The 9,545-nt window shown below is 36.7% G+C and overlaps 1 pseudogene; it reads left to right on the forward strand.

The window, feature by feature from the left end:
- Positions 1-2,108: 2,108 nt before the first annotated feature.
- On the forward strand, positions 2,109-2,682 carry LOC149191175 (N-glycosylase/DNA lyase OGG1-like; annotated as a pseudogene).
- The last annotated feature ends 6,863 nt before the right edge of the window (positions 2,683-9,545 follow it).

Below are 9,545 nucleotides of genomic sequence, written 5' to 3' on the forward strand. Positions count from 1 at the left end.
TTATTGTCGAGAAAGAGGCAATTCTTTCATAGAGATGGTTTTGAGGGAGTGTGCACACTATTATGTTAATATAGCTATTAATGTTACGAAAGAGACTTAAAGGTTCTTCAATGTAAATTTTTTCATTGACTTGTAAAGAAGAAGTAAGTCGTGTTGTACATGGCAATGGTAGTGTATGACTATGCATGTCAGTACATGACAGTGACAATATTTAGTTGTAGAATATTTTACCGTGTTATAATTTAATGGATCGTAGAGAACTCGACAACCAGGAAGAATATTTATCGAGGAAATTGGATAAGGGAAGAACTAATCATTCAAATATGTATATAAGACACCGAGCAGGTTATTTCTTGTCCAAATTGGGAAACCTACCATTCAAAAAAAAAAACAAAAAGAATCAAATATAGTTGTGTGTGGATAATTTTCTTTTCTTTGTACATGCATGTAGTTTAATTTTTTGAGCAATTAGAGTCCAAAGTCAATTTATTCTTTTACGAAGCTAGAGTTCCAAGTCCATTTTCGGGTTTGAACCCTAATTTTCATTTATAATTTAGACATTCCTTGAGGGTGAAGGGGACCTTTGAAAGGAATCTTTGAGCTATTCCCTTTTGAAAAGACACACTATATACACACATATACATTTCTACTTTCTCATAATTGATGCAATGGTTTGGGCGAAAGCAAATGAAATTACCCAAAATTTCCTGATTGAGCCACAAAATGTTGTTATTGCGAGCTCAGTTGGCACCGTGCACCTATTAAATTCGTTGTACACATATTAACTCTGATGTACACCTTTTACCTACACTTCCCATCTCCTAGCTTCAACTATGACCTCTTAGCATATCAAGACAAAAGAGAAAGAATTTTTTTATCCATCATTAGCTTTATGGTATGCAACGAACAAACAAGACCGATTGAGGCTCTTGGAAATGCCCTTATTGGACTCACCTCACTAATCTCATCCTAGGAACATGGTAAGAAGAGATCTCTAGTCCCTTCTCCCTATTTCTAATAGGTATAGTCTACATTTTTGGCGCTGGCGGATGCAAGTGATTTGTAAACTCAAAGACAAGGTTTAGCCTACTGTCTATGTTTCCTCTACTTCAGGGATGCCTACCATATTGGAAGAGATGTTGGTTTGGGTTCAATGGATGGAGCAAAGCGAAGGTAATTTAGGGACTCCACATGAATAATATAGTTAGCTTGGGTAATAGCAGGTCCTGACCCTTGATTTATTCCCTTCAATCCTTACAAAGGTAAGTAACCCTCAATCCTCAAGGCGAGCATGAAATCTGAAATTGAATTGAATATGGTGCCATAACTATTTCCAAAAACTATGCAATTTCCCACTGGTAAATTATATGTGGCCAAGAGTAGAGCGCAACCCTCTCTCATCCATCTTATTTGGGTCTTGCCACTACACTCGGTGAGTAATAGATTCATTGGAGCATTGGCATTCTGGGTCTTGCTCACTGCACTAGGTGAGTAATAGATTCATTGGAGCCCTGGAATTCTGGATCCGTAAGCGAAGTATTCACTATATATTTTGGAAGAAAGTGGGCTACATGCAAAGCCTCTTTCATATTTTTATTACACTTTATTTAATGTTTATTTTATACTTTTCATTATTATTATATGTGTAAAATAACATTATTATAGACACTGAGGATTGTCATCTGTTGCTTTTCATGTTAACCACTTTCCTTTTGTTTGTGCTATTATGTAATTTTGGTTTGTACCTATAGGTTGATTCGTTGAGAGAGAAGATGCGCAGTAAAAATTTCAGTGTCTTCTATGCATGGAGACATGCCACAAAAATAACATGATGTAAGCATAATTTCATGCAAACACAATGCTTATTTTAATCCTAACCCCTTATTTTAATAACAACATATATTTGGGCTCCTTATCTTAATGTTCAAAAGGCAAGTTCTCTTGCCTTCTGTCCCTTCCTTTACTATTTTTCATTATTTCTTAGTTGATTAAGATTTAATTTTCTGTATATAACCAGGTTTCCTTGGTGATAAATCTATCATTTCCTAGCAATCGTGAACTTTACATTCATAGAATAAAATTGGTCGCGCAGATATCTACAAATCTCCATGTTGTGGAAAAAAGCATTTAATACCCTGTTTGAAACATCATATAAAATTGATGATGCTAAAGAATGTTGTTGGAGAAGCCTTGGAGTGGGGATTAAGGAGTTGAAGTTACACATCACATTCCCCACTAGGCAGACCTTTATATGAAAGAAAACATTCCATCATAGTACTCAAGTGCAATGGGCACTTATTTGTTCACACTCAGGCAATTTGTTACTAATAATGGTGATGAAGAAGAAGAAGTTGAATATTTTTTCATAACCCATGTGGGTTCTCTCACAATGTCGAAGAAACCCTCAGGGATTATTTTAATCTTAGTATTTCATTAAAAAATATGTGGAAAGGATTTGCAGAAGCAGATTCCAAGTTTGCAGCATTGGATCCTTACATGGGTGGTGCTCGTTTTCTCATAGAGGATCCTATAGAGTTCCTTTCTCAATTTATTTGTTCTTTGAATAATAATATTTAGTGGATTACATAGATGGTGGAGTTTTTGTCTAGATTTGAACCTTGTCTAGTAACATTTGAGGGGATTCAGTTTCATGCATTTCCTTTATTGGAGGAGTTGTGTTAATTCAATGACTAGAAGATTCAAAAAGAAGGATTCAGTTATAGGTTTGATTTTATCCCTTCTAGTTATTTCTTTTCGTCCTTTGGATTTTCATCAAAATAGAGTTTGAGTGGCTTTACTGCAAATAGCAGACATCAACTCCTTGAAGGCTAAGGCCATAAGAGTGAGTGCAAGTCATAACAAAAATGGAACCTTGTTGGATAGTATAATAAAAGGTCATGGTCAAACCTTCTAATGAAGAGTTGTTCCTACGTAAATATAGATAGCTAGAGAACCAACAAGAAAGTTACTAGTCAACCCTTTAAAAAAACGGTTGGTCCTACCTGTGTTACCAAAAATCTGACCAGGAGATCTACTTATCGTTTTGTTTCCATTTCCATTATTGTTCCCATTTGTGCATTGAAACATTCTATATGCTAATATATTATAGGATGGGGTGTTGGTTCAATGTTTCTTATTGCTTGAAATTCTACAACCCTGTTTCTTATTTTTCTCCCGTTTTGTATTCCGATTCTTGTTTTGGACCATGGTTTCTAGTAACATGGATTTCTGCATTAACCCTCCCATCCAACCATGCAGTAAGGTTCTCATTAACTCTCAAACTAATAATGTCCTGATCTACCCTTCTGACACATAGGATTGGTCCTTCCTTGCCAACAAACCAATCCCTTTTTGGGCTCCTGATGGGAACCTTTCCATTGAAGAAATGCCTGATTGGCATGCTGTCTTTCATTTCTTGAAAATGATTCTCTGATTACTTGGGAATATTATAATTTTACAAAACCCAAATCACTAGATCTAGAGCGATTTAGGGTGCAATTGGAAACTTTGCAAAATGGAAAAATGACAACTTCCTGCCCAAAATCCTAAACCACTGGTCAGCAGGGTCAACATATGAATAAAAAACTGAACTTATCATAAGCCATATGATAACAAAAAATAATCAAAATTAGTATTGAATTGAGATTCATAGTTCAAACTTAAGCCTCCGTGTTGAAAATAACAACAAGAAATGCTATAAATAGTATTGTTATAAATAGCATTTCAGGATATACTCCAACTCTGTTGGAAATAGAAAAAAATAGAAATGCTAAAAATAGCATTTTTGGGATAGATTCATGTTTTAATTAGTCCCTGAATTAAAATTGAGAATTAAAATTCGAATTTAGTCTCAGCAACTGTTTGAAAAATAATTAATTAATTCATCTTGAGTTAATTAGTTGGAGAAACTTAGACATGAAGTCTATGTGAAGACATGCAATAGCTATCCCTTTGATTGAGGAAGTTATCCCTTAATTAAGGAGATAAGGATGAGTTTTATTTGAGTTGTAATTAGTTAGCTTAGTTAACTAAGTTAAGTCCAGTTAAATTAGTTCCAAACATTTGGAGGAACTAATTGTGAGTTCAGTGAGTTAATGCATGCATGAATGCAACTAGTGTTCTCCATATAACTTAATATTCTCTCATAAATAACTCATGCATGTCAGATCAGATAGAGACTCAGTTGAGATTAAAGGAAGGGACATTGTACTATCAGTTGGAGGAATTTTCCTATAAAGAAAACTCATCCATGTAGAAGGAATTATCTCCTTCAGGATTGCGCAGTTATTTCAGAGGTCAATGTTGTGTGTGAGGTGAGAATCACACAGGTTACAACGGGAGGACCCAGGAGAAACTGCGCAAGGAAATAGGAGGCTTGTAGGACTGAAGGAAGGCATATGTGTTGTCTATTTTTTCTATGAGCAGCATTGAGGGATTGTACTGAGAGCTGGACAGCTTGTGAGCTAAAGCTTTATGGAGTCTAGAGATATTTCCACTCGTATGATAATACAGATAGCGAAGTTTTTAGCTGAGGCTTTCCCCAGAGTATTCTTCTATGTTCATGTGTGATTGATTTCTCATTCTCTTTTATATGTGTTCTATTTTATCTTGCTCAAAATCGATTAAGCTTCCGCAAGTTTGTTGTAGAAGTAGATCTAGTATTTTGCTTTAGTATATTGCATAATCTGTTGATCTACAGTGAGAAATTCTACATGGTATCTGTTATCACTGAGATTTTTTCATTAGAAGTTATCAAAGAATGAATAGTCAGAGGTAACCACAAACCTAATCTTTTAAACTCCAATTCTAGCCAACCTAATTACAGATAGGGCTCTCTCGTTATGATTTATCTTTGTTTTGGGTAGATTTCAGGCTAGTTATTAGTGCTCAAGGTGTTTTGTTTTGATTGGGTGGTGGAATTAAGGAAACAGATGGGCAGAGAAAGTATTCAGGCCATTGGGCTATGGATTCAATTAAGAAAGGTTTAACTGGATCTGATCTATCACTAAGGTAAGAGTCCACAGGGCAGGATAGCACAACAAAAGCCAATCTGCAAGTTTAAATGAATGAAGTAGTCCTAACCAGGGCCAAGGGAAATGAGGAATCCTTAACCAGGATTGGGATGAAGAAAGGAAGGATGATCAGTAGCAAAGGGAAATGAAGAATCCTTTACTATGGACTAAAAGGGGGGGGGGGGGGGGGGGTAAATTATGGAAGTAAGGGAGAAATTAAGAATTCCCAGACCAAGGCAGTTTAGTTGAAAACATAAAGAAAACAAACAATTAAAACAGAGAGCACTTAAGCTAATTCTGATGATATCATTCCTTGTTTGCTTTACAGATTTAATAAGAAACACATATGAATATCCATAAACATGAAAATAATGCAATATTTAAACATGACAAAATGATACTTATTTTTTCCAACTATGCACGAGAATCGAGTGAAATGTTCTTAGCTTTATTTCATTTCCAGTAAAACCAGTCCAGTCTTGAGTACAATAGCTCCTTGGCTCAAAAATAAAATGTCTATAGAAATGTAATTTAATCCACCCTAATTACTTCAATTTTTGAAGTATTTATACAAAAATTGGTACAAAATATCTCATAGCCATATGAGAATTATTCTAGGAAACAAAAAGTATCTTCAACATGAAGATAGAGACAGATGGAGAACTATCTTCTAGCTATCCCTTTTATTGTGACTATGCTGACTATTATAACTTGGTTTTGGCTCTTTTAGTTTGCTTTGTAGTTATGTGTTGGACTCACTTTTATCTTCTACCTACTAATACTCTTTACCTGTGCTACTTTGATCCTGTCTTACCTGTCTTACCTGACAATCATGTTTTACCATATAGTTTTACTACAGTAACTTATATTAAATCAATCAAGTTTGTCCACCATTCACTGTCAGGTAATTTCATCCATATCATTTTTCTATAAACTTGATGAGCTTCTGTGTACTTGGAAAAATTCAGTTTGCTTGTGAACAAGTGCTTAACTTCATGTTCTATGTAGAATAGATTCTCAAGGCCATCATAAAGCACCTTCTCAGAGGGTAAAGATTTCACTCCTGAAGGACTAGCTTGGCTCCTAGCCAGCTTGTTTAACTTTTCAATGTAATCTTCCTGGGTCATCAATTTGTCATGTATGACCATAGGACTGGGAAGTCCTTTTCTCTTAGGATGCCATACTTTACCATAAAGCTATCAATGTCTGTCTAGATGGTTTGACATCTTTTCTCCAGATTAAGCATTAGGCTCCTTTTGGTAAGAACCTTTTTTATGTCTATGACTGTTGTCGTTCTATCCTCTATTTCCAATTCATCAAGCTGATATATATATTTGTTGTTCAAAAAGGTGATCAATTGATTGGATTCTTCAGGTTTGTTTCCCAATTCTTCCACTGTCTTGTGGATTGCATTTGTAGCCATTTTGACTAATTTGGTTTGCTCAAAAATAATCTAAATAGAAGGCCAAACACCATTGATGGAATCAATGACGTTGGCCCAAATAATTTCTTTCATATCTCCTAATGGCTCTTGAGGTGTTGAGTCCTTCTCAAGGGATTTTATCCTTTCTGCCATCCTTAGGTTCCTCTAAGTTTATTCCTTGTGCTATATTTGTGCAAGTTTATAATTGGTTTCTAGACTCATCACTTGCTTTCTGAGTTTCTTGAGCTCAGTAGCCTGGATACTCATTTCTTCCATGGCTTTGATCAATTCTGCAGTTTTCTCTATTGTTGTCTTTGTGCTTGTCGATGTAGATGTGCCTGCTGAAGTACCTGTTACTGGCAATGCAATTGCTGGTGGAATTGCTGGTGCTAATGCAGCTGCCAAAGTGGAGGGTACTGTTGTGGAGATTGTAGGAATTATAGTCTGAGGAGTGGTGGCCAACTCACTCTGCTTAGACTATATCAAATTGTCTAGCTCCTTTTCAATTTCTTTCAACTGATCATTAAGCTTTAGGACTAAGTCCATAAGCTCTTCCTCCTTTTGTGTTTCTAACACTTCAGCAGTTTGAGGATGATGTAGTGGAGGAAACTGAGCTACTTCTTTAGTGAAACTATGTCATCATTTTCCTTCTTTATCAGCTTCTCTGCTACTTTCACATCCTTGGGATCATGTCCCAGTTCTATGACAAAGTCCTCCAAGGAATTTATCCTGGTGTCTTTGGACTGTGAGGAGGCCTTCTCCAATTGAAAGTGTGCTGATATGTTGTTTAATGAATTTTGGAGCTGGTGGGATATGATTGCCTTACTGGTCAATGTTGAATCAACTATTTCACCAATCTATTTATGAAGCTCTATTTGGTCAATAGGATGAGGCCAATACTTCAAAATCTATTTTTACATAGTCTGTCATTGATTTAGGTTGTTCTATGGTTGGTTTCAGAAAGCTCATATGCATCTTACCTTCTTTAGTGTCAAACGCTGACATTAGCCTTGTTTGGATTTTTGGAGCCATATTCAAATAATGTGCATAGCTTTGCACCTTTAACCTCTCATTTATTGCTTTGATTTACTTGTATTTTTCGTTCATATCTAGGCTCTGTCCAGAAGGAGCCCTAAGGGAGGATACTTCCACACTCTGTTGCCTTTCCAACATTTGAGTATGTGAGCTGGAAGGTTCTTGTTTTCCTCGTGAAGGAGTGGTGTGCCTACTTTCTGTCCTCTCTGCTTTTGAAGTCCCTACTGTTTCCTCAGTGTATTCTTGCTCTCCATATGGATTTAACCTCTACCTCTTAGCATAGGTTTGGGCAACATGCTTGCCGAAAGGAGTGGCCTCATCTCTGTCTCTCTTAAGGTTCCTCTCCTCATTTAGAGGAGTCTGCAAGACTGGAGGATTTCTCATGATTTTCTCAGGTGGAGGAAGTTCCTCTGAAATTTTAGGCTATTCAGATTCTTCTGGTTATTTTGAAAGTTTTGGTTGCTTTGATGGCCCAGCTTGATCCGAAGACTCTGGTTGCCCTAATGGTCCTACCTCTACTGTCTGCCCACTGTGTCCCTAGGATTGCCTCTGAGATTAAGACTCTCCTGGCACCTGTACAAAGGAATCTTCATGAAGTATTCTGTCTAAATATATCAAAACATTATCAATAGTAACCTCTGTGCTATCTCGATCTATCAAAGTGCCTTCCACCCATTCAGATTGATTAGCATACTGTTCTATTTCAGGGATCTTGTGGTGGATCTAAGGAGATAGTTTATTCTTTTTTCTCCTATTATAAATGAAGTCTAGGGGATCATAATTCCATACAAAACTCTGTTTCAGTTTCAACCTTTGGAGGATTTCATTTGCCTCCTTTCCTGCTTCCCTACTGTTACAAATAAATGGGCCCAACTGATCCTTTATCCTAAGTTGGGCTTTCTTCTTGGATTTTACAAAGTGCACGTCATCTGAGTTGATCATTTTCCTGTAGTACTCTAGAGTAAACAATCTCATGGGGAGTTATCTACGAAATTTGTAAGGTGGAAATTCACATCCATAGATTCAGATTTCAGTATGGTTTTGGTACAAGTACCAATCCCCCACTTTGTACTACTTTGACAACTGTAGGACCCTCCTGATGTCTGTACTGATTCTCGGTGGAGGGATTCCTAGTAGCATGGTTGTAACAGGGTGCACAAAGAGCTCTATAAAATCTGTATAGAAGTATTGGATATCAAATTGACGGACCAATGAAGTCTAGAAGATCACTGATCTAGGGTTTCCTTTTGTATCCAGCTTTTGGAGGGCAATTGGAAATATATCAGCTTGGTAATACAAGAATAAATGGTATAGAAATGAGGAATACTTAAAAACTTTTTCATTTTCTAATCTCATGAATTGATCATGCATTTTGTCAGCAATAAACTTGGCATAGTCAAACATGATGGCTAGAGGTTGGCCAAGAGAATGGATTAACATAAAATATATTATGATTTCATCAACAAATTCACTTGTGGTGAAGCCTAGCACACTCGATATCATGTCTATGATGTCTCGGCCAAGGCTGGAGAATATTTTCCATAGATAAGGAGGAGAGTCTTTTGGGGTATAGTGTTCTTCTCTAATGAAGGTCTAGAAAAACTGTTCCAATCTGATTGATGTAAGGGTACAGTATCTATTCAACATATCTCCAATGGAAAGGGGAGTTAGACTTTGGCTTGGTTGTAATTGTATCATTTCATTAATAGATTCAGCAGTGATGGTAAATAGAACAACATGGTCAGGGGTTCTCACTGCCTTTTGGATGGGATCATAGTTCATGTGACAGTAATGTAAAATCTCTGGGAATATATGCACTCTAGGGAACTGGTACTTCGTTAAAACTAATTCCCAAAGTCCAATGGAGTCTGCTTGGTTCAGGTACTGGTCTCTGTACTTGTAGAAACGTTTCAAGGGGGAGGTTGAGATAGAGGTGTCTTTAATCTGGAAATCTTTGTCTGCAAGAGGGAGGTGGTCTAAATCTCTGTGAGGAGTCATAATGGGCATGATATTCAAGGCAATTGGGGCTTCCATCCTTGGTTCTCATGGATTCAGGGACGGGGGTAGAGGGTTTA

Source organism: Pinus tabuliformis, chromosome 3_1 (assembly GCF_031772625.1).
Source record: "Pinus tabuliformis cultivar Carrire ecotype Pingquan chromosome 3_1, CPIR1, whole genome shotgun sequence".
NCBI lineage: Eukaryota > Viridiplantae > Streptophyta > Pinopsida > Pinales > Pinaceae > Pinus > Pinus tabuliformis.